This window comes from Rhinopithecus roxellana, chromosome 13 (assembly GCF_007565055.1).
Source record: "Rhinopithecus roxellana isolate Shanxi Qingling chromosome 13, ASM756505v1, whole genome shotgun sequence".
In the NCBI taxonomy this organism is placed as follows: Eukaryota; Metazoa; Chordata; class Mammalia; order Primates; family Cercopithecidae; genus Rhinopithecus; species Rhinopithecus roxellana.
The window spans coordinates 53,182,525-53,206,914 of record NC_044561.1 but is presented as its reverse complement, the minus strand read 5'-3'; the positions used below and the strand labels follow the sequence as shown (position 1 = coordinate 53,206,914).

Here is a 24,390-nt window from a genome sequence, read left to right as displayed (position 1 = left end):
TTAGAGCAAAGATCTAGCTGCTTTTGTAGTTGCATGAATCTGGCATCCCCCAAACCCTTCAGCATTTTCAATATTACTATCATACAATTCCTTACCTAGTGTCTCTTGGTATCGGTAACTCTCTGTCTATTGAGTTTGTCATTTTATAATTAAGCATCAGTTCTTCCAGGATTCCTCCTGCTTCTACTGAGAAAATCAGGTTATCTAGGATTCCCAGAATCCACCAATAATAAAACATCCAAAGTAAAACAAATAAATTAAAAATCTACATTGAAATGGCAAATGCTTTGGAAGCCATAAGCTGAACTTCCATTCCATGGTACGCCTCAAGAATAGAGTCGTGATCAATGTTCTGATCTGCAGGGATCTGACTGGTTATGGGACCTCCAAAAATAAAATAAATGCTTCCGCCTAAGGTTATTGCTCTGCCTGCAAAATCAGAAAAACTAATCTGGCAGGTGGGTCTAGTCCTGACTCAAGTTGCCTTCCCAGGATTCACAGTCTTTGTCCAGTTCTCGGAGCTAAGTCAGTTTTAGACACGGAGTCCTTATGGAGGGGGAGGTCAGCTTCCTTGAGGAAGAGCCCTGTAGTGTGGCTATTTGTGCCAAGCAGGGAAGTAAGTGTAAGGAGACTTTGGCAAGTCCCCATGGGAGAACCACAGAACAGACCCTTAGGCTTTGGGAGTAAAGCCATGTTCTCTTATGCTAACATTAATTTTCTATTTGAAAAGCAACTTCTTGCTTGATTTCAAGATCTGGTAAAGATAGAATGATCACCGTGGATCCCTGAGTGACCATGTAACTTAAACTGTTCTTCATTAGTTGGATGTTATCTGACCCACAGAACCATTAAAAACGGGATATTCATAGCAGCGTTCCATTATAAAATGGAAATGGCATTCTACACTCTATCAACTGTCCATTGCTACACTCTTCTGCTGATTTTGCCTGGGCTCACAAGGGTACGGTGGGATTCACTGGGAGCCATTGGTGTAACAATGCACCGTGTGTCCATATAAGATGGGTCCAATCAGACCTGGAAAGTATGAGAAATCTGCTTAAGCAAGTGGCCAAAACTACTATAATAGTTGATACTTCTCTTCGTCTCTTTTCTATCAGCCACATCTATGACCTCACCAATCTTTTAGTCCTCCCCTAACCCAATGATTCATATGCTTCCCACATACAAAATACACTCACCCCATCCAAAGGCCTCTAGAGTTTCACCCAATCATGTCATCAGACTTACAATCTCTTTATCTTTATTCAGGTTTAGACAAGACTTTTCGGTATCAGTAACTCTTTCTTTTCTTTTCTTTTCTTTTCTTTCTTTCTTTCTTTCTTTCTTTCTTTCTTTCTTTCTTTCTTTCTTTCTTTCTTTCTTTCTTTCTCTTTCTTTCTTTCTTTCTTTCTTTCTTTCTTTCTTTCTTTCTTTCTTTCTTTCTTTCTTTCTTTCTTTCTTTCTTTCTCCTTCTTTCTTCCTTCCTTCCTTCCTTCCTTCCTTTCTCTTTCTTTCTCTCTCTCTCTCTCTTTCTTTCTTTTCTTTTCTTTTTCTTCTTTACTTTCTTTTTTTTTCTTGAGACAGGGTCTCACTGTCACCCAGGCTGGAGAGCAGTGATGCCATAATGGCTCACTGCAAACTCAACCTCAAACTTCTGGGCTCAGGCAATATTCCTGCTTCATCCTCCTGAGTAGCTGGGACCACAGGCGTGCACCACCATGCCTGGCTAATTTTTATTAAATTTGTTGTAGAGGCAAAGTTTTGCTATGTTGTCCAGGCTGGTCTCAAACTCCTAGCCTCAAGTAATCCTCCTGCCTCGGCCTCCTAAATTGCTGGGATTATTGGTGTGTATCAATAACTCTTAATCTAGAGATATGTGAACTAAAAAGCCAAATTATCTGTCCTCACATATAGAACACACAATGTTGAGACAAGAACAGGGTAATTGCAGTCAATGGTCCCACTTAAAAGAGAAAGTAATGATAGGCATACAGTAGTCACTGGCCCATAGCAATTCTGAAATACACCCAGAAAGATCTTGTCATGTATCTCCAAGGATCCTGAAGTGTTCCATGATTAAGGCTTAATTCTGCTCCCTAACAATTGCTTGTGGTTCTTGGCTCCTTCCTCTTAAAGATCTCAGCTTTGCTCTGTGAGAGCTTTTTCCTTCCCATAAGCAGTGTCTTGCAGTTGGATGTGAGCAGTTCTTCCTGCCTGTTTCCTGCCACAGAAAGTCAGGGAACCAAAGCCTCTTTGAATTTTGATTTGATCCTGTCTCTTTCAGTCCAAGTTGGTAAATCCTTTTAAAGACATTGTGAGCTATTTATAGAATGTTTGCAGTTCACCTTGTGTCCCAATCTAAAAACCATCATTTCTTTCAAGACAGATCACTCTACTTTGTGCCTCACCTAGAACTTCTGGAGGACAATTCCCTGAAGATTCTTTAAAGTGCTTTTTCTTAGCTGAGGAAGTAACCAGGCACCATCTTAAATCTTCAGAGATCTTACAGCCATGTCCTTCATCTGATACTTATGCTGTGACTATTGTTTTAGTTTGAGACTTTCTCCTGCTCCCCCTACACATAGAATATCTTTCAATGCTTTAGCTCAGCAAACTTCTTGCTCTGAGGTATAAAACCCAGGGCAGGCTGCTTTCTAGGGCCCCTCAGCTGCAGTGTGAAGGCTACTAGAAGGCTGTTGTAGACTGCATTTTGCTGTCAGGTGCAAAGAGCTGCCTGGCCCAAAGTCATGCCCTTGCCCAACTGATGGACATCCAGTGACTGAGCTGGTGGAGGCAATTTGGAACCAAATCAGGACAACTCTAATGGGCCATTTTAGCTCAGAGCTCCCAGTGAGATCAGCCAAGGCAAGGGTCCTGTGCCTAGTCCTACTTCATTTCTATCCCTTCCATAGGTGTTGACCCCACACACATGATATCCTTTAGAAATGTCCCTAATAACCATTAAGCACACAAAACTTCATCTCAGAGTCTGCTTCCCAACGAATTTCTACAACTCCATTTTTCAGATAAAATTATAAAGCAGAAAATTCCTGCCTTAACCCATCACTTGGCATGGGTGCTGGGGACTGAGACTGCCTAAGTATTTGCATCTGGCTTAAGATCACCAAGGCTGACCTGGAATTTGGAACTGGACTCGGAACTGTATTTCTAAGAGGGCAGGTAGATAACGTCCTACCAAGAGAACTATGGAAGCTTGGGATTGCGGGGCAGGAGCTTCACTGCTGCTGATAGCAGACAAGATCCAGTAGGTTAATAATTGCTTGTTGTCCAGGGTAGCTATAGGAGGTGACTCACAGAGAGTTCCAATAACACACAAAAGAAGGAACTTGATCTCATTCTCTCCACCTCATATCCTCTTTCCTTAAAAATTTCAGTAGAAAATAAAGAATCTAGGCATTTTAGCAAATGAATGAGAAAGAGCAACGTACCAATTTAATTCACTTATTTTGGCCTTCAATGTTTTTGTTGTGCAGATGTCATGTTAATTAGAATTAATTCCAGTAAGAAGTAAAGGAAGATTAACTAGGTTTCATTTATGCAATTTTTGTTAATTGTCACCTCCCATGGTCTTTTGAAATATTATATTCAAAGCTATTATAATTTTCTAAATTGCATTTTAATACATTTTTGGGGAGAAGACTTTGATTTAAAAGGATATACCTGCTAAACAATGAATTAATAAAACATCATATAAGAAAGAATCTATCAAATAGTCTTCTGACTGCACTTATTTATCAAGCCATGAAATTAAAATAAAAATACATGATTTCAAGACATTCATAAGTATTTATGACAAGATTAGTAGAAATGGTGAATGTCGTTTTAAAGTGTTAGCATCGGCAAATCTGTGTGGGTCTGCAAGATTCTCAATTCTTGCCTTCTCAGAAGAAAGAATTCGACTGAGGGGCATAAGGCAGAGTGAGAGACTGAGGCAAGTTTTAGAGCAGGAGTGAAAGTGTATTAAAAAGTTTTACAGCAGGAACAAAAGGAAGTAAAGTACACTTGGAAGAGGGCCAAGTGGGCTACTTGTGAGACCCAGTGCAGCGTTTGACCTTTGACTTGGGGTTTTATGCGTTGGCATACTTCCAGGGTATTGTGTGTCTTCTACTCTGATTCTTCTCTTGGGGTGCACTGTTTGCATGCGCTGTGGCCTACCAGCACTTGGGAGGGGTCACATGTTCAGTGTTTACTAGAGTTGTATGCATGCTCACTTGAGGCGTTCTTGCCTTACCAGCCAGGTGTTCCTAGAAGAAGATTAGGTACCACTTAAACTGTGCCATTTTGCCTTAGTCCACATGCTTGAGCCCACTCACCTAACTCCTGAGATGTCATCAGGAAGCTGCTGATCACCAGTTTCAGGTGTTTCTGTCTATTGGGAGAACGCTTCTCCTGGTGCCCGCTGTGACCAATTATTATTGTAGACGGACAGTTTGACAACTGCCTGACCATCACCTGATGGCCTCCAACATGCCTGGTAGGAAAGGCCCTCTTCTGCCCTGCTCATGTCTGACTATCTACCTACTCTAACAAAAATAAGGAAAAGTGTATCAAGGGAAAAGGGCATAACCCAATAATTGTTCTAAATTATCCTAAAGTTCTAAAGACTAGCCCCAAAATGCCTCAGAGCTAAAACCCCTCTGAAACCCCCTCCTTAGCAAAAATTCTTAACTTTTTACACCTATATTTATTAAGAATTAAGATGTATTTCTTAATACATCTCCAAATTTATAATCAATCAAACAAGGAAATACCGACAGCTGTTTACAGATATTCCCTAAACAAGAGCCATGAATGAAGTCCATTTGAAGCGGCTACTGCTGTCTGTGGTATATACCCTGGGGTTCACTGTCACGCACTGAGAAAGAATTCAGGACACAGACACATGTGGGTGAGTTAAGGAGCAGAAAGTTTAACAGAAGAAAGGAGAGAGGAGGGGAGAGCAGCTCCTTATGAGGAAGAGATATGTGGAAAACGGAGAAGGTAGAGGACCGCAGCAGATTTTACAGGCAGGCTATAGAAGGTGGTGTCTGAGTTACAGAAGGCTCACAGATTTGTTCAATTAGGTATGACATCTACATAGTGTGCTGGGAAGGCTAGGTGCCCCACCCTAATCTTCTTATGCAAATGGACTTTCCAGTTGATTGGCACCATCTTGTCTGCTCCTTTACAGTACAGGTGGCTAGCAGAGAAGGGAAGATGGGACCGCCATCTTGAATATCTTTAGTGCTTAGTTCCTGCCGGCATTCACCTGTGCAAGCTCCCAGCTTGCAGGCTGCTCTGTTAGAAAATTAGCTGGGGCTGCTTTTCATTAAAAAGAAAAGCCTTACCAAGGACTCCCATACCCTTACTATCTGCCTAAGTAATTGCTTCTTAACTCCTATACCACATTCAGTACATTGGAAGTAGAAATGTAAAACAGAATAATTTTAACACTTATCTCTTGATACTCTTTAAGATGTCCTTTTATAGACAAAATAAATTTTTTAAAATTTATATTCCCATCTCTGCATTTTAAATATGTTGTTTATCTGTGGTGGGGGTTTTTGTGGAGAAAGCAGGCAGGGGAGTGAAATGGAAGAAATAAGTCTCTTAACAAACCCACAACAGCTACGGTCTTAAATCTAAAACAAGTACTGGCCCAAGGGTGGGGACCAAAAACCCCCAGCCACCTTAGTTCTGGTTTCAGGTGTCCAAGGCAAGGCCAGATCTATACATGGGCCAAGAAGATAGAATGGTTTATAAATTGCCGCAATCAATGATGGAGAAAAACAAGATTACCCAAACAAATGATACCTGTCAAGATAATTCAGTTTGTTAATTTTACTAGCTAATAATCCTCCATTACAGCTTTATATATGGGAGACAAACCAGTCTCATCTGTATGACATAATCAATCAATTATAAAAGTCACTATGTGAGCTTTGGAGTACTGAAAGATCTCCCCCAGGCTTTGCCTTCACCTGAAATCATAAAATAGATATATAAGTGAGATTTCAGACGAGCTAAACACAATGTAGTTTGCGAGAATGGGCTCTCAGGAGCTCAGAGGAGCCACAATTTGCAGCTCTGAAGCACAGCTCACCTGATTTTCAGATGTGGCTGTAGGCTCTTAGTTACACCCGTGCAGATCACTTTATCTGAACTCTAGGGAATAAATGAATGAATTCAGTTAAGCCAATTGCTCTTGTCTCTGGCGTTAATCAAATCCCAGGCCATGCTAATGGGATCCATCTCATTCAACACACGCTCTTATTCCATTCACAAAGTGCTGTTGCCCACAATACCCTGGCAGCTGTTTCAAGTTAGGGGAGTTTTCAAAGTATCTGAAGGGGACAAATAGGTGACTTCTAATTCTTGACTTTCTTATTTAGTCTAGTATTTTGTAAGAAAGATACTTTGTGAAATCACTCTACTGGTAAAAGTATATATCATCAAAATTAGCAGGCATATCCATAGCAGGTTCACAGATTAAACAGAATGCCCTTTACACAACTATAGTCAATATGGGTTGTTCTTTTAATGTTCTAAGGCTGTGTCCACCGAAATCCTGCATCTTGCATTTGTATTCCTGGTCTCTCAGGGATTGTTTGGTTCTGTTATTCTTTATTTCTAACACTATCACTAGATCCAGCAGGCACTGTGGAGCACGTATTACACATACTACACATATTACACACACTCATATCTTTTGTATATGGGATATATGACTCAGAAGTAATAGTCAGATTACAACCTCTTAGGGAAAATCAACAGGAAATACAAGCTCACAGGCTGTGTGTAAGGTTGACTTGTACATGACTTTGGATGCAAATTGACACAAACACCTCTCCATATTACAGTCATTTTTAGAGGGCGGGCAACATTCTTGGGGGGGACCTGAATTGCTAGGTAATTAAAATGTATGTATGTAGAATAAAATAATCTTGGAAATAAGAGATTTCCATAAGCGTTCTCTCTAAAATAAGGTCACGTTCTTTGAGGTAGAGATTCTGTGCCTTGTGGAAGGAAAGCCACTTCATAAAGCAGCACAAGAATAGCCAGTTATTGAAAGGGCCATTATAAAATTACTAGCCAATGGTATTTGCTGCTCTTACAATTGTCAATCCATTCATCCCTAGGAAAAAGATAGCATAAAAGAGAGTTCTGTTCATAGGTAGAAGCAGTTTGTGGGAAGGCTTTGGAAATGTAGAACCATTGTTTTTGATGACCATAAGAAAAAGAGAGGGTGCAAGAGGGCAGCACTATGAAGGGCCCCTGGAATAACAGCACAAAGCAAGTTAGATTCAAAGAGTGGAGTAGACCTTTGTCTAAGGGGCTTATCCTGACAAATTCAACGTTGAAGGCAGCCCGGGTCATTCTTGGAAGAGGCCATTCTTTGTCTCCAGTGACCCCAGAAACACCATATAAAGGTGGGGTGATGATGCCGCAGCCGGGACCAGGTCCCAGTTGCGGTGGACAGGACAGAAGGAACTGGATGGGGCAGCAGGCTGGGGCGCCACCAGCTACAAGCAAAGCCCAGGGATACGGCCCCTCCTCTCCGTCCCGGCTGCTCGCTGCGCCCCCTCCGGGCCGTGCAGCCTCCGGCTTCCGCGCCAGGGCTGCCTCTCATGGATTTCAGCCCGGTGGGAGGCAGTGCCCAGAGCCTCTCTTTCCTTATCTCACAAAACCCTAAAAGCCAAGCTCCTACAACCAGCAGACAAAACTGCTCCCCGAGCTTCGGCTCTTTCCTGCTTTCCAGGCGTGTCTCCGGGAATAACTTACTTAGTGGCACAGGGAGAAAGGTGGGGACTGGGGGGTCGGGAGCCGAAACCCAAAAGATTCCCCCAGCATGGAGCACCCACGTTTCCAGTGTCATGTTGGAGAGGTGGGGGATGCTCGTTGGTTTGTGCCTAGCCCATCACCACCAAGCCCGGTCCTCGGCGCGCTGAGACGCTAGCGGGTGTGGGCGTCTCTGGGTCTGTGGCTCTGTCCTGCCCACCCCCGCCCCTTCCTCCCGGACCGCGCCGGCGCTGTGCGGCCTTTTCCCCAGCACGCGGCGCTGCGCTCGCTTTTATCTTGGAGCCGCGTCGCTTCGTGCGCTGCCAGCGGGGTTGAGCCAGTCGGCTGGAATTGAGTAGCATTCATTGAATCTGCGGATTTCATGACGTCTCTCTGCGTGGTCCATCACTTTTCTCCTAACCGGGGATTTTTTTTTACTTCTGCCACTCTTATCTTTCCCCGCTTCATTCCACCCAGTCTCCCTCCTCCGTCCCTGCCCAAACGCGTGCCCCTCCGCCCCTCCTTGGCCCGGGTGCCCAGCCCTGCTCTCCGCGCTCGGCCGGAGGGAGCCAGTCCAGAGACGGCTGCACCTGGCTGGAGAGGCTGGGCGGGCGGAGGGGTGGAGATCCGCGGGCGCCGGGAAGCCGGACCTGGAGCAGGAGCAGCTGCGAGCAGAATGGAGTCTCCTAACAGCCTCTCGGGGCTGATGTGAAATTTGACCACCTGATTCCAGTTTTTTTCTTTTCCTTTTCTTTTTTGCATTTCCTTCCCTCGCCATCTGTCGTGTAGTGAATTGTTCAGTCTTGCTCCGTCTCGAGAGAGGAGATCATGATTGAGTGAAGCCACCCCGTCCGCAGCCAGGTAAGTGGTGCGCTGAGCTGATCGCAGGCGAGGAGCTGGCGTCCACCTGCGCGAGGCGTTCCGTGCTCTCGGGTCCCCGCTTCCCCGCGTCCCCTTCCCCAGCTGCGCCGTCGCCCCAGGCATCTCCACTCTCGTGAGAAACATTGTACCCAAGTCAGCCGAAAGGCGAGGGAGAAGCCGGTTACATAACAGAAGGGGAATCTGTTTCATACGGTTTTCATTAGCGACTGAAACTCGCACGGGGGGCGGGGGGAGGAGGGGTCTGCATCCTTGGGCTCGCAGAAACCCCGTCAGTTATTGCAGACATCATTGCAACATCCGCTGGCAAAGACTAAATGCACTGATTAACTGGCAGGGGCGGCTTGTGGTGTAGTCATTTACAGTTGGGAAAAGCCCATTGTCTTTGTGGAAGGCAGTCTTCTTGTTCTGCTTTGCATGGAGAGGAGAGAACACGAGAGGGAGGAAAAGTGAGGGTTGGGGACAAACATGCGGAGAATGGGAAACAGAATACTGTAACTCCTAACTGTTCTCTATCCGTAAAACCGAAGATGTGATATGATGACTAAAAACAGTGAATAGGAAGATCTCCCTAGGAGTAAACTGAATTATTTTGTAATTGGAAGGGAAGAAAAGACGCTTTAGATAAAATGAGAGGTGTGTGGCATATAGGGGACTGGGTGGCTGTGGATATTTGCTTCCCTGTGGATATATTTTCATTTTCATCAAGACATTAAGCTTGGATTAGTTTTTAAGTGAAATAACATCAGTATTCCCAAAACCCAATAAAAGCCCAGTGGATCCACAGGTACATCTGTTGTACTAGGTGCAATATGGAGAGATTCTCAGGGGAAAAATATATCTTAATAGAAACAGTCACAGAGATAGGGTGAGGTTAGTGGAAAAACAAAATACCAGAATTTTCCAAAGAATTCCGCCTCCAAATAAAAAAGGAAGAGAAAAAAACAAAAAAACAACTCCAGTGTTTGGGAGTTGGAGATGTATTATATGTTTAGAGTGTTTCCCAACTGCTGTTATCCAAAGTCTGTCGGTCCCGGGGAGCCCCACGGTACAGGGGGCAATGCCACATCCTGCTAGCCCTGTTCCCTGCCTGCCTTTCTTTTGCTGAAAAAAACCGGAGAAGGGTGATGCCCAGGAACTGCTTAGGGAGAAAAAAAGGGCTTGCTACAGTCAGGGCTGAGCTAACTGAGCTTCGCCCATTTTGCCTGGAGAAAGAGAAAGAGCTCGAGTCTCCATGGCGACCCAGGTGGGAGGGGAGACCGCAGCTCCAGTTATAGGGGAAAAAAATTGGACAAAACTTTCCCGGCTCCAGGCAAAGGAATAAGCCAGCCGCGTGCCCTGTGGTGGGTCCCAGGGCATCGATTGTGCCCAACTCCCTGACGGCGACGCTCGAGAGGGCGCCCAGAGCTGGTCGGTGTCCCTCAAACCTCCCGAAAGTTGCCCGGGGGCCGCCGAGATGGTGGTTCCCGAGCGGGTTCCGGATTCAGCACCAAGGCCAGAGCCCAGGCGCCGCGGGTGCAGCCTCACCGGTCTGCAGCCCCCAGCGAACGGTACCCACTTCTTGGTCGCTGGAGGTCAATCACTTTCTATAAAGAAACGAGTCTTTGGCTCGTGCAGAATCTGGATATCAAATTACCCACGGAATTACGTGAGGCAAAGAAGCTTGCAAATCATCCATTTTATGCATGGCGGTGCATCGGGGGAACTATTCAGAATCAAGAACACTGGGACAGGGAAAGACCTGAGCTGAACTGAGAGTGGAGACAGGATTCCGTCCTCAGGGGGAGAAAAAGGACGTGCGCGCTCACAGACAGACACAGACACACACACACACACACACACACACACACACACACACACACACTCATACACACTCTGATCCGTCCCTGACGAGGGCTGCTAGTTTCAGCTGAGTCCCTTTGGCTGTCAAAAGCATGCATCCCTTGCCCTCTCATGCTTCTCTCTAACTTTTTGTTGGGCATAGATGGCAGAAGGGAGCTGTGGAAGCACCCTGGTCAGCGAGAGGCCAGCCAACCAAGTTCGCTTGTTCGTTCGTGCTTTCTTCTCTCTCTCTCTCTCTTTTTTTTTTTTTTTTTTTTTTTTTTGAGATGGAGTCTCGCTCTGTCACCCAGGCTAGAGTGCAGTGGCTCTATCTTGGCTAACTGCAAACTCTGCCTCCTGGTTTCAAGCAATTCTCCTGCCTCAGCCTCCTGAGTAGCTGGGATTACAGGCGCACACCACCACGCCCAGCTAATTTTTGTATTTTTAGTAGAGACGGGGTTTCACCATATTGGTCTGGCTGGTCTTGAACTCCTGACCTTGTGATCCACCTGCCTCTGCCTCCCAGAGTGCTGGGATTACAGGCGTGAGCCACCGTGTCCGGCCCAACCAAGTTCTTTCTAAGGGTCCTAGGACTCAAGAGGGTGGAGAAATAGTTTCCTCTCAGTCTAGACCTGGAAGAAATCAAAACGACACTGGTGAGCTCCTGAAAAGGAGAGAGAGTGTGTTAGCAAGATGAGAGCCAGTGATCACATCTTCAAGCCTGTGTGTGAGCAAGGTGGCTACATTTCCTAGGTTGCAGGCATAAGAAACCGAGAAACCGAGAGGAGTCACTTCTTTTAATACAAACAAGGAAGAAACTGCAGGAAGGGAGGATTTATTACCATTCAAGTTCCATTTCAACATTCATACAGGGAAAACAGGTAAGTCCATCAAGCCCTTCTGCTCTCACTTTACCAGAAGCTGGTCTTTGCCCTGCTCTCATCCTTTGTAGTAGGTCCCCCACCACCACCACTGTACTGATATGAAGAGGAAAAATAATACAGGAAGGTGACGGTCATATTTTATATGGAATGCCTGTAAGATTGCCATCCAGGTGTTACAAGGTACAATTTGAATGGCAGAGCCCAGTCAAGGTTTGGCGACTGGTTGGAAATGTTGATAATTCTTCACCAGTATCCTTGGCTGCTTTCCTGTTTTGTGGATGCACTTGTGTTTGAGGTCTTGAGCTGGTTCTGGTTTGTTATTTTTAACAGTAAACAAGATATGATCCTGGTTTTCCTTGCTGGGCTTTCCAAGTGTGACATGTTGTTTCTAAAGATATTGCATGCTGAGCACTCAGGATGTGGTTAAAGCCGTGTATTTATACCTTCTAGTCTTTTCAAATGATTGCTAGTGAAGACAGAGCAATCTATTTCAAACCTAAGCAAAAGGATGAATTATTACACTATTTCTTACATTTCAGTTCCTGATAGGTATTGACAAGTTTATCCGTAATTTCGTTTATGAAAGGGTTGCTATCTAAAGTAGACAGAAGAAGTGATGCATGGAGTATTAAACAAAGCAGCTGTTCCCTGGGCTTTGTTCTGTCTGATATTATCAGCAGAAGGGAAGTAGACATTAATTATGAGGATGAAGCTATACAAGAATATAGACTGTTAGATAAACAAAGTAAAGTATTTCTGAGTTCTAAAGTTCAATTTCTCTTTTAAATTAAAAAAGGGGGGTGGTGTCAATAATCTAGGTATACGAAATTACTCAGTCAATAATCTTTACTTCTGGTAGATTCCATGCTCACATATTCAGTTCTTATGCACCGAACTATGACTTGCTTTCTTCCTATGTGGCTAATTGATGAACAAAGTGTCACTATGCCCTTTGCAGTCAATAGCATACTAAAAAATAATTGGTTTACTCATTTCAAATAAGATTTGCTAAGGAGAGCAACTTGTGAAAATTCGCCCCCATTTACTTGGTTCCATTTTGCTATTTTAAAAAAATCATTTTGATACCTCATCTAGGTATTGTCTAAACATTGGTATGTAGTGTTTTTCTTTGTGTGACACAGGTCTTTATTTAATACATAGGACTCACATGAACTGTTTCCCTTGAGAACAGAGAAGGACTTTTAATTCAGTCTCGTATTCCTCCCTATCATCTCAGTCTACCTCTACTTTATAGGGAAAAAAAATTACAATAGTTATTTAAGAAGTGATAGAAAAAAATTCACTGGAGATTAAAAATAAAATACCCTTATGGAATCTTAACTCCATTCACGGATTTTCACAGGTAGAAAATGTGCTGTCCTCAAAGGTTTAGTGTTGACCATGTAAACCTTAATGAAAACAAGATAAATCCTCTTTATGAAAAGGCAGGCAGATATGGTGAAGCTCTTCTCTTTTCCACCAGTTCTTCCTTTATCAAATGATATGTAAGTAATATGGAAATGGACCAGAGATAGGCAGAGTAGGAGGAAGGAAGAAAGTGAGGGGAAAAGGCAGTTCCTTATTGCTACCAGCTTTAAAGTGATAATACTTTTCGAAATAAGGTTGGTTTTTCTAAGTTCATTGTATTAGAACTTTAAGTTTGGTGGAATTAAGATGTTTAAATTCAGTTAATTTGGATGTATAGCTTATTGAGATGGCATTTATTGTGTCTTCACTTTATCTTCAATAATTGACATTTAAGTACCAAAAGATAATTGCTTCATTCTGGAGTTTTACAAAATTATTAAATTTGGTAATACCAGTAAGGGGGAAATTGGCAGTTAAGTTGAAAAATCATCAAACACTTTTGTTGAATTAGAGTTTTCTGTTTAATTGTAGTAAAAGTGTTTGGAGAGATAGAAAAATAAAATGTAGCTGTTTAGGATAAAAATGCATTTTAAAATGCATTTTAAATGATTATTTCTAGAAATAATTAGGCTCCAGTAAAAAGAAGAGAGAATCACAATTGCAGTTAGTGCGCTAATGGTATTCTGAATTTCCTCTGGCAGAGGACTAGAATATACATATACTTGCTATCATTTTAATAACTTTAAATAATAGTGAATTTATTTTTCTCAAAGAGCAGTCTCATCATTAAAAGAATAGTCTGCATCCTCTCTAAACTGTAGCTTTGATCTAACCACACCTGCTAATCAATTGGAAATATTCATTTATTTATTTGTTACCAAATTGAATTATTGTTTACACAAACCTCAGAGAATGATTTTGTGCAGGGTGCAATGTTCGAATGGTCATTCAGATCTGTATTTTATCTGGAATGCAGTAAGGCCATTGATCAATTTTCCCAATTACAATGTGTAAAATTAATCCTAAATTTTAACCAAGTGACTTTTTAATTTATGTCTATACAAATGTATCCAAGTCAGATTAAACCCATTCTCTCCTTGAGTCTCATGTTTCTCACTTTTTTCTGTATGGCTGTGCTTAGGACCAGGAATCATACAGTACTGGTGATTCTTTTAGTGAATAGATTTTGGCTAACATGCATCACTGATCTTATTCCCAGTCACAGAGATGTGGTTTCCGATACGAAATCCTTATAAAAGGAACCAGAAAGTGCATTGGTAGCTAAAAAGATCTATGTCCTTGCCAACAACTGTTCTGGTGGACTAAATCTGAAGGTAGTATATGCAATGTGAGAGACATATCTATAAATTAAGCTTAAATACTGTAGCAGTTTCCTCTTTAAACTTACAGACATCTACTTTTTTCTTATCCATTGATTTTTTTAGTGATGCTCTAAATTCCTCTTGTATCATCTAGCAGGAACTTGTGCAAGTTTGACAACGTGCTTGGTAGGCCGTATTGCTCCGTGATTAAGACCACAGGCTCTGGTGTTTCTCGCTAACTGAATCTGCATCAAGGTCTAGGTGTATCTGTCAGTATTTGCTAAGTTTGGTCCAGTAACAGCAACCCCAGCATCTCAGTGGCTTACAAGACAAAGGCGTATTATTCCCTGGAGCTCTGTGCCTCTGCTGGTCAGCTGTGGCTCTGTCCCCTGTGTCTTCTTCATTTCGGAATTCAAGATCAAGAATCGGTCTGATCTGGAAAGCTCCATCCCAGTATCAGAGGAAAAGGAGACTCCCAAGTTAAGCAATGGCCCTTAACATTCCTGCTCACATATGGCACAAGTTATCCACTCACATTCCATTGGTCAGACAATTCACATGTCACACAAGTACCAATGATCAATGGGAAGGAGATGTATATTTCTCCCACAGTGAAGCAATGCAAGCCGTGCAGCAACAGGTGGAGATAATCTAATCTTTCAGGGAGGGAAGAGAACAATTGGAGGCAATTATGTAATCCACTATGCTAACTGTGTGACCTTAATCGACTTTATGCCTTGGTTTCCCTATCGTAAAATAATAACAATAAGAGTAATAGTAACAACATATACCTCAGAAATGTTATGAGGATTCACGTGATAATGTAAATAAAATTCTTAGCACAGGCCGGGAGCGGTGGCTTATGCCCATGATCGCAGCACTTTGGGAGGCCAAGGCGGCTGGATCACTTGAGGCCAGGAGATAACTTGAGATCAGCCTGGCCAGTGTGGCAAAACCCCATCTCTACTAAAAATACAAAAATCAGCCAGGTGTGGTGGCGCACGCCTGTAGTCCCAGCTACTCAGGAGGCTGAGGCACAAGAATTGCTTGAACCTGGGAGGCAGATGTTGCAGTGAGCTGAGATCACATCACTGCACTCCAGCCTAGGTGAGAGGGAGACTCTGTCTCCAAAAACAAAGTTCTTAGTACAATGTCCAGCACAAAGTAGGCACTTTATAAATAGCAGATGTTGTTATTCATTTATTGCAATGTGGCATCAACTTCAGTTCTTGATGAGTCTGTGTATACTATATTAATTAGAAAGCTCTTGAAACAGAAAATTTCTAAATCTCACTAATTTAGCAAAATAGAAGAGTTCTGTCATTCACATAAATCTAATTGGTTGATGGCATACAAGGACCCAGGCTGTGGACACTTTGTCTTCTTTAGCACATGGCTTCTACTATCTCCTGAGTGGTGATATCCAACTAGCAGACAAGGAAAGAGGGAGAGTAGATGATTATGTAGAAGATTTTAATGATCCGGGCCTGGAAGTAATGTATATCACTCCTATTCATATTCTATGGTCATACCTAACTGCAAGAGTAGCTGCAAATCGTAGTTCAGCTCTATATCCAGGAGGAGGGGAAACTGGTAGGGTGAACACACTGGAGTCTTTGGTATGCATGCCCAATATAAATGTCTGGCAACAAAGAAATACAGCTAATGTAAATCAGGAATATAGTAAGGCAGAGGAAATGATTTGTCCCCGTGGTGAAAAGATTCCTGGTAGAGATAATATTTCCTGGTGCCCTTGAATCATTCTTTAGTGGTATATTTTTTAAAACAAATTAGTTGGGATATTTTGACTTTTGGAGTAGGTGTAGATGGTTCTTAACAAAAGAGATGCAAATATATATTGTTTGATTTCTGTTAGCTGATCTGTTAAAGTAGACACAAAGGAGAAAAGCCAACTTCACAACCCATGCTCAAAAGCAATGTTCTAATGCTGACAATTACACCCACATTGTGTCTAAGAATGCTGAAGAATTAGATGCTATCTTCCAATATCTGGCACTTGCTGTTGACTAGCAATTTGCATTTTGTTTTAAATCACATAAATGTCTATAGGTTAGACACATGCTGTAAGTTTAGGTTGAATTAACCTACTAATAGTCATTGTTCTCCTGAAAATAGACCATGTAATTTATAAGTAGTGTTTGAGAACCTCTGCTTCCCTCAAGGAGAAAAGTTGGAAACTAACTTCCATACCTTTTCACTAGAAGCAAAAGAATAGCTTTAATGCCAAACTTACAACCTGGAAAAGAGAAATGTCAGGGAGAAATGTATGAGAAGACTATGAGAGGAAGAACCAGAAGAAACAGGGTGGTGATCCATAATGCTTCTAGTTCTCTTACATCGTTTCCATTTCCCTAACTCAGATATCACAGCCACCTACACTCATGCAGGGGAAAACATTAGGAAACTGAAACAGTAAATACCAGTAATGCATGTTAATCCTTCCATGGGGCAGTAATACCGGATTAGAAAACTCTTGACTTCTTCAAATATCTTGCCATTCCAAAGTAAATAATGTCTCATAGTGGAACTTCTGTTTAATGAAGAGAATGTTTTTGAGGAGAGGATTTATTTCACTGCCACATTCAATCATTTCAATTTAAAAGGGATGTAATCCAACAATCTATGTGCAGAAGGGAATAGGCAGGACAGTAGGTGAGTCCAAACCGTGTAATTAGAGTAGATGAAAGAATTAGGGGTGTTTTCCCTGGAGAATATGTGGAGGAGGAGCCATGATAGTTGTTTTCAGGTATCTTGCTATTTGAAGATGAAGGAAGGATTATAATTGTTCTGCTGGGCTCTCAGGGATAAAAGTGGGGCCCAGCAGTAGAAACTACAAAGTGACATATTTTGGTTCAACATAAGAAAGCATTTTCAGTAGTCAGAGCAGGACAGAGGGAATATGATCTGTCTTCTCTGTGTTTTCACAGTTCTGAATTCTTTGTCACTAGAACATAAAGAAGCTGAGAAAGCTAGGAACTGGGGTTGGAGTTCACGTATTTCAAAGTCTCTGCCAACACGGAGCACTTCTAATGGCTGTGAGAGAAACAGTACCCTTCAGCCTCAGTCAGCAAATCAGACTGGACCTCACCACTCTATGGGGCCATTGCTTTATGACTTAGGGAGCCATCATTTCTCTATAAAAGAAATGAATCACATTTAACCAAAAATGACATCTCAGTCCCTACACAAACCTTGTGGTCTATGAGAGTGGGTCTGGAATGCAGTGATCATGTGACCAAGAAGAGGCAGGGTACAGGACCCACTGCTCATGGAAAAGCTTTACCCTTGCTTTATGTTGTCAACAAGCTACCTTCAGTCAAAAGACAGGGAACAAAATCTCTCTTTGGAGGCTTTTGCATCACCTTACAGTCTTTTCAGAGCCAAGATTCTGTGACGAGTTAGGCAGAGCACACTTCAGATTCTTAGACATCTCTAACATGTAAAATATAGTGCTGCTAACATGTAATTCCTACTCTCAAGAAATCCAGTTTCAATAATGGCAAAGAAGGGGTAGATTCCTTCCTCTTCAGCTGTCTCCCAAGGTCTCCCCACTGAATACCCTAAACATATTCACCCTCTTGAATTTTCATTAGCCCTCCTGGGGTGGCTAGGCCCACAGCAGTAAAGCATATAAAGAGAGGGCAGAAAGAGGAGGGCAAGTAAAGAACCTATGACATTATGTGTTGTCATAAGAGGGATTCTTTCATTGGAAGAGAGGCCGAATGAGGTGGTGGCCCTTTTTTTTTTTTTTTTTTTTTTTTTTTTTTTTTTGTCTATCAGCACTCAAGGAGTGTTGGGCCCAAGCCCACACTTCGCATGTCACCTTGACTGACCACAGGTGGGGTCTCTGTGGGCAAAAGGAGGCATCAGAGCCGATGAAAATTAGCTGAGGTCAGTGGTTCCCAAAGTGTGTCCTTGAACCAGCAGCAGCATCACCAGGGAGCTGGCTACAAATGCAAATTCTCAAACCCACCCCCAATCTACTGGATCAGGAACCCTGAGGACAGGGCCAATCATCTGCCCATCCCCTCCAGGGATTCTGATGCACTGTAGAGGGTGGGAGCTACTGGCTTAGGTTTTCCTCAGATCTGCTTTAAGGAGGAACCCAGACACAATGCCCCTTCTCACAGCCGCCTTCCCACAATAAAGACCTCTGAGTGCTCATGCAAGAGCCATACAGAGTCACAACTAGAGATGGAATGCCAGAACGCCCATGCCAAGGCAGATTTAACCTGGACTCAATGTCTAGGTGCAGGGGAAAAGCAAAAATAAAAAGCTTTTGGTCCATCAGAAAAAATATGCATGATCACACTAAGTTGCCAAGATTATGAGCACAAAGCAAGGGCTGGATTCTCTGTTATGCAGGTTATTTAAATAAACTGCTTAGTATTTTGGAATTATAGTTAATCCATCCTGAAGTTTCTTTGTTCTTTTCAAAATTAGTAGTCTCATTTATTATCCTTTAAATAAAAGACACTATCAGTGAATAAGAATGTTGTACTCTTAAGAAAACCCATATTAAGAAAATTGAATAGAGGACTTATCACAGCAGACCTTCATGCAGTCAAGTGAGGAATAATTATATAACATTTACTTTCATTCAAAACATCTCCTGACCACCTTCATATTGCCAGAAACTGGCCTTTCATAGCTATGTCCAGAATTGTCTTAGCTTCTTGGGTTAGTCAGTCAACAAATCTCTGCTAAGTACCTACTATCTAAAGAAGACAAGGGGACATAGGAAAAAGAAAAGTCCTGATTTCACTTCCCAGAGGCCTTAAACTTAGAAAATGAGAGTATTGATGAAACAATAATGTACACGAAGCATAGCATTACACAAGAGAATGGTACTAGACTTTAAGTGAGGGAGGAGAACATTAATAAGGGCTGGTATCTGCAGAAAACATCCAGGGCTGTGGGGAAATGTGAAGGAGTCTTGGAAGAAGAGTAGTGTTTTGGTGCTTAGTAAGGTTTTCCCAGGAGAAAGGAGGGCTTTCCAATGAGGAACCCACCTATAGGTTGGTGCAAAAGTAGTTGTGGTTTTGCCATTACCCATATATGTGGCATGTTGGCAATGAGGATTGATCAGACAGGGGTATGGTCTACAACACCATGGAAATCAGAGCGCCGCACATCGGCATGGTACATGAGCTCCATAGCTCTTGGAGAAGCGACTGCTTTGACTGGGGGCAAGTGGGAGGAAATACAGGGATTTTAATCTGGCAGTCATGAGCAAGACAGGGTTAAATACTGGGATTAGGACACACAGCTAGGACACTGATGAGAAGGCAAGAAACCCTAAGCGTGTGCAAAGCAGTAAACAAGTAATAGAAAAATGGACCCGCTTTAGTGTCATCAGTGGTGCTGAGAGCAGATAATCACTCATGAGCCGAGAGAGCAGGCTGATGATGGATTCTGCCCAAAGAAAGCTCTCACACCACACTGCATGGGCCAGAGGGAGCGCACGTGGCTGCAGTCCAGGCGCAGAGTGTTGAGGTTCTTCCAGTGAATAAATAGCGGTGCTGGGCAGAGAGCTAGGTGAGCTGCTGCAGCAGCCAGATAGGGCTGTGGTGTGTTGTCACTTTCACGTGCAAGGTTTTGGCTGGCAGAGTTTAAGAGCATGTTTTTGGGGATTTGCTGAGAATGGGAAATGTGTTAATCCTGAATATGATGGGACCATTTTATTTTGTGATCTGGAGCAGAGAGTAGACAAGACTCTTTTTTTTCTCATGTGCAAAAACAATGTTGCTTGATGTTCATCTCCTAGTCATTCAGTCATATCTGTCAAACTACAAACCTTCTCTCTGCCCATGAAGTAAAACTCACTTATGCTTTGATAGAAGTCACTGGGAATTTAGCCTGGCTCCCAAGCAGCATGAATGGAGACCCCATGAAAACAAGGAGTCTATGGTAAAAATATAAAATGGGGTTTACGTGGAACCCACCTTAGTCTGCAAATAATCTTTATGGCACAGCCCACTACTTCAGTATAGTGGTAAGTGTGGGTCAGTCTAGAACTTCCAAGTAAGTGAAGATAATTTTTTTTCAAGACCACAAAATCATACCAAAAAAAAAAAAAAAAAAAAGGAACAAAAATACCTTGCAGTCAATGAACTTTATTTTTCAGGGAAATTGTTTATTTGGCTGGCACCACTGAGATAGTCTTCTCTATTCCTGTCATGTGCATAAGTGGAGTTTATTTTAAGTTAGCAAGGCTGAGTCTTTTGTGAGATTCAGCTCTCATGGGAAGTACAAAGTGGTTATCTTGGCCACTGGGATAATAGCTAGAACATGGGATCCTGCATCAGAAGGTATATTTCACCTGAAAATCCGTGGGTTAGAAATCACCCGAACAATACCGAAGTCATTCACAATAACCCACCCACAAAGAGTGTGAAATCTGGACTTTAGAGCAGCTGATAGAAGGGATGACATTGTGGTTTCAGCAACCCAAAAAACTGTTGTGGGATAGGAGAATTTAATTAAAACCCACCAGCCATTTTCAAATAAACCCCCAATATTTTCATTGCATTCATAAGGTTATCTTAAAATGATCAGTTATTCAACAATACTGGATTTTTTTTTTTGGTTACTCTCAACCAATACAAAATAAATTGTCCTTTTATTACAAAGTAGGTGTCAGGAGGCTCTTAGCACTAAAGACAGACCCTGGATATCCTGGAGAAAAATCATAACCTCATTTGACTACCTGAGTCCTTGCCATGTGCAAGTATTGTTGTAGTTCATTTCTTTCTTCAGGTAAAGAATCTGGATTCAAGTTGCTTCTTTGTTGTTTTAAAATTTCCAGATGAACTGTTGATATTGCTAAAATAAGGCAAGACTTATACATAGAGAGTGATAAACAGAGTGAGGGGCCCTGTGTGTCTGTCTCAGCTTCTTCTCATGTCACTTCAGACGTTGGTAATCTGACTGAGTCATTTATGCTTCATATTCCAACCACAAAACAGATCCAATCACTCTGTCCCCTTAAGGCACCCCAAGATTCCATAAAATGGTCAATTGCATGATGTATTAGTCCATTCTTATGCTGCTAATAAAGACATACCTGAGACTGGGTGATTTATAAAGGAAAGAGGTTTAGTGGACTCACAGTTCCACATGGCTGGGGAGGCCTCACAATCGTGGTGGAAGATGAAAGAAGAGCAAAGGCACATCTTACATGGTGACAGGCAAGAGAGCTTGTGTGGGGGAACTCCCCTTTACAAAACCATCAGATCTCATGAGATTTATTCACTACCATGAGAACAGTATGGGGGAAACTACCCGCATGGTTCAGTGATCTCCACCTGGCCCCACCCTTGACACATGGGGATTATTACAATTCAAGGTGAGATTTGAGTGGGGATACAGCCAAATCATATCATGAGAAAAGACAAAGGGATCTCACTGAGTTGGCAAAGAAAGAAAAAACACTGAGTAGGACTTTGAAGCTCTTAGCACCTGAAAAGGAATTGCAGACAGTTGTTTCTAATAAAGAGAAAGGAAAAAAATGGGCTTAAGATACGTGCAAGAGGGACTTGCTAAAACCAGAGGTTCTGACACCCTGGAATTGTTTTGCAAGGAAGGAAGGGTAATTTATATGCTGTCATGTCAGAGAAATCAAAACAATAAGCTAGGTGACTTCTTGAGTTAGATGTCCAGGTCATTGAATTTGAGATGTCATTTAAAAGGATATTTGAAAATGCCACCAAAATGCAAAGTCATGTTCTCAGGCTTGAGCTTTTATCTTCTCACCACGGGCACTGTCTGTGGGGTTTCTTCTGCAGCCACCCTGTGGGCTGGTGCCTTCCTGCACACTTTTCCTCTCTGCCAGATGCAAACTCCTTTGCCAACAAGGGTCAGACTATACATTATTGCATCCCCTGTGTGTCTCTTCAAGGAGTTTCATGGAAGGGCCATTCAATATATGATGTTTGAATAATATTTCTATAACGCTTACAGTGTACTGAGAACTACTAGAAACTATTAAAACTATTAAAAATAGTTGTCTTAGGAAAAATAATACAGAATCTATTATTCCATGTAGGAACATTGTAGCCATTTCTATGAATGCAGTGAGGAACCACTGTACAAGCAATAAAACACCAAAATACTGTTATGTAGGTCAGAGGGGAGATGTCACATGGGAAAGAGCTTTCTTCTTTTCTTAGTAACTTGTACTGGCAAAAACATCCATTCTAGATGTCACTCAGATGTGATATTTAAATGATGGAGAAGGAATAAATTTGTGTTTCAGATGGGATAAGGGAAGTAACATTCACTTCTCTAAGCCATATAAAAATTGGAGCATAGTCCAGGTCACTGATTTCTGGTCTTTCTGTATTGACATTGTTCTTCTGGGTTGCTTTAAAGATCTTCAAAACCTGAGTCTTCATGCCCTTGGACATAACCATATTTCCTTTCTAGGAGCCTGAGAGATTGGAATTCACCTGGAGTCATGTGGTTCTATAGGATGAGCTTTGACAGACACTGAACTCTATTAGATGAGTTATTTTACTTCTCTCTATATCAGGTTTTCTAGCTACAAAATTGGGATAATTAAGAAAAAAAGAAACCACAGTAAATTAGTAAGGTGGTTTTCCTGTCCCTTGCTTCTAAGAGGATATGAAAAACTAATAAACAATTTAATGATTTTATAATTTTTGAATGCCAAGCATATGTGTTACTTCAGAAGGCAGATATGCTACTTACACTACTCTTGTAGGGCTTTAAAGGAGAAATAAATAAGTTTAAGAATAGAATAATGACCCAGTTACATCCCAGGGCACCCATATCATCAAAGACTGAACTGTGTCCAGCACAGCACACTCACCAACATAGAGAAGGGAGCTCGCTTTTTAGAAAGATTTTTAACAACTGGATTTGAAATCCTAACTTGAAATTCTGTTTATTCCTGGTTGAGTCAATTATCCAAATAATTAAAATTAAACTGGAACACTCCAGTCCTGAAGCATTTTCAATCATCAAAATTTTACAGTGAAGTCAAGGTCGACGCTCTTATGATTACAGATGAGTTTGAACATGTCTGTAGATACATGTGTTGGGGTGGGAGGAGCTCTCCACCTTTACCCCTCTATTTCCATGTGGTTTCCATACACATGGCACTTTTCAGATCCACCCTGGGGAACTTTCACCAGTAGAAATGCAGAGAACGTGTATTTTGGGTGTGGCCTAACTTGTGGAAACCAACCTACTCTTTCTCTAAGACAACACTCACCTTTAAAGTAACTTCTCAATTTGAGCTCTTCCACTGTTTTTACATTTCTGCAAAGCAAACGGTGTTTATTGCTAATTCAGAAAAGTAAACACATTTTAACATCAGTGAATTCTGTGCTCAAACAGCTTAACCAAAGACAATAAAATACTGTCAATTTATTTTACCTGAGCCTTTCTCGTTTGTTTGTTGCACAAGTATGTTCAATGTAGAAAAATGTGAAAATGTGAAAATTCAGATAAGCTAAAGTTTCGAACAAAGGAAGGCAGGAAGGAGAGAAGGAAGGGGGAGGCAGAAGTGGGGGAGAAAATAGCACATACCGTAAATAGGAGGGTTTACTTACGTTTTATAACTAAAATTGGATCATCATATATTGTTGACTGATATTGTTATTTGATAATTCATTATCAACTTCTCTCCCTGTCAGGAATGAGGAGTGGCTTGTGGATTTCTTTGGGCTCATTGTCTCTTACTGTGTGTCTCACTCCCTGCTCTTCATGCACCTTGCTGATGGCCTCATGCTGTTCCTCTAACATGATGGATACTTGCTCCATATGTCCAGGCCTCCTAACTCACTCCTTCTATTGACTTGGATGTTCTTTCCCCAGATTTGCCTTTCTCCCACCAAATCCACCCAGAATTGCCCCTTCTCAGCGAGCGCCTTCATTCCCACCTCCTTTAAGTCTGTGCTGGCACCCATCCTTCACCTCTGCTGCCACCTCCTCCTTCCTGATTAAACTTCCTCCATAATATGCGTTACCTTCTAACACGCCATGCAAATTACATGTTGGCTTTGTTTATTTTCTGTCTCCTGGAATAGAAAGCAAGTTCCTAGGGGTAGAGTTCTTTTGTTTGTTTTCTTCACTGATATTTCCCTAGCTGATGTCCTGCACATAGTAGGTACTCAATATGGTCACCTAAACATAGACTATCATTGTGGTGCCTGCATTGTAAGTGACTCTAAAACATACTTACTGTGGATTTATAACATCCTTTATTTTGGATGTTTGCGTTGTTTCCCTTTTTTGTTTTTGTAAACAGTGCTGTATAAGCATCTCCCACACACTGTGTCTTTGTACAC

At 42.1% G+C, this 24,390-nt stretch overlaps 1 protein-coding gene across 1 annotated transcript in view; it reads left to right on the top strand.

The window, feature by feature from the left end:
* The first annotated feature begins 8,165 nt into the window (after positions 1–8,165).
* KCNJ6 (potassium inwardly rectifying channel subfamily J member 6) overlaps positions 8,166–24,390 on the top strand; it is a 311,720-nt gene continuing 295,495 nt past the window's right edge. Inside the window, exon 1 of the mRNA XM_030913920.1 lies at positions 8,166–8,640. The gene's annotated coding sequence lies outside the window, so the exon portion shown is untranslated. The remainder of the gene's footprint in view (positions 8,641–24,390) is intronic.